General features: G+C 58.8%; 1 pseudogene; it reads right to left on the bottom strand.

Moving 5' to 3' along the window:
• Nucleotides 1-219: 219 nt before the first annotated feature.
• LOC101445587 (cholesterol 25-hydroxylase-like) lies at nt 220-1,019 on the bottom strand (annotated as a pseudogene).
• Nucleotides 1,020-1,307: the final 288 nt, after the last annotated feature.

Below are 1,307 nucleotides of genomic sequence, written 5' to 3'. Positions count from 1 at the left end.
AACTGCATTGATATACAAACATGGTATAAATTACTTGCCAGGTAGCAAAAATAGATCAGATTTTATCTACAACAGTTTCCATCAGTTAAGAAGTGCCTGTGCTTCTTTGATGCATAAAAAGAGAAACAGCTTAGTGTTCTTCTCCTGATGCAAGAGTGAAATGCACAGCATCCCGGGTCTGAGAGGGCACCACCCCTGCCAGGCACGCAGCTACTTGGCCTAAGCAGACTGCAGCGTCCCCAGCATTTTGTCCCAGTGTGTGAAGGAAGGTGCGAAGTTGCAGTTAAAGCGGGAGTGATGCGGATCGTGGCGCTACGCCCCCGTACCACCCGACAGGCACCAGTCTGTGCGTGGACCAGGGCAAGTCGTAGCCCGAGTGGTCCTCCACGGACAGCCAGATGTTGAGCACGTGGAACACCAGGACGGTGAGCAGGTGGCACCCGAGCAGCACCACGTTCACCATGTCGAACAAGCCCAGGGAAAACAGCTCCCCCACGCCCATGTCCTGCGTGGCCAGCGCGAAAGAGGACACGTTCTGGTGGTGCACCTTGTGGAAGGTGCGGTGCAGCCAGGGCACCTTGTGACGCAGCAGGTGCCACAGGAAGAACTCGGCGTCGAAGAGCAGCAGGCAGACCACGACGTGGCGCGTCAGCTCCAGCACCGCGGGGGCGTCGGCGGGCAGGCTGGGGGGCTGCGGGCCCAGTGCAGCAGCGTCGCGGGCAGCACGAACACCGCGTGCTGGTAGAGCGTCTGCCCAGGCAAGGCAGCAGCTGCCGCGCCGACGGCGAGAGGTCAGGGTGGACCTTGTAGCGCCGCAGCGCGGGCACCCAGGGGCACACGGCGTCCAGCAGCACGAACGGCAGGCAGAAGCCCACGTAGGTGATGATGGAAAAGATGACCGGGAAGAAGGGAGACTGCGGGAAGGCCTCGCGGCTTCTCAAGCGGTCCCAGAGGGGCTGCAGGAACAGCTGGCCCGAGCCGCAGAGGACCTGGGCGTCGGAGCTGTTCCAGTGGCTCATGGTGAGGCCGGGCCAGGCTGCTGCTGCCCGTGTGTTCCGCCGGCTTTTTTTGGGACATGCGGCTCCGCCCTGAGTGATGTCAGCTGCGTTTTCTCCCCCTTTCCTGGCTGCGCAGAGCTGGATGAGGAGGTAACCCTGCAAATGAGCAGGGCTATAAACACACACCCCTAAAGCTGCCTGAGTGGGCTTTTACTTATGCACACTAACTCTTCATATGCATGCAATTGACATTTTCTGTCCTTTTCAAGTGATATACAATTTGCATACAATGTACTGATCTTCAGTGTA

The sequence above is a fragment of the Dasypus novemcinctus genome, chromosome 6 (genome assembly GCF_030445035.2).
Source record: "Dasypus novemcinctus isolate mDasNov1 chromosome 6, mDasNov1.1.hap2, whole genome shotgun sequence".
Classification (NCBI taxonomy): Eukaryota; Metazoa; Chordata; class Mammalia; order Cingulata; family Dasypodidae; genus Dasypus; species Dasypus novemcinctus.
This window is presented reverse-complemented; position numbering and strand designations above follow the sequence as displayed.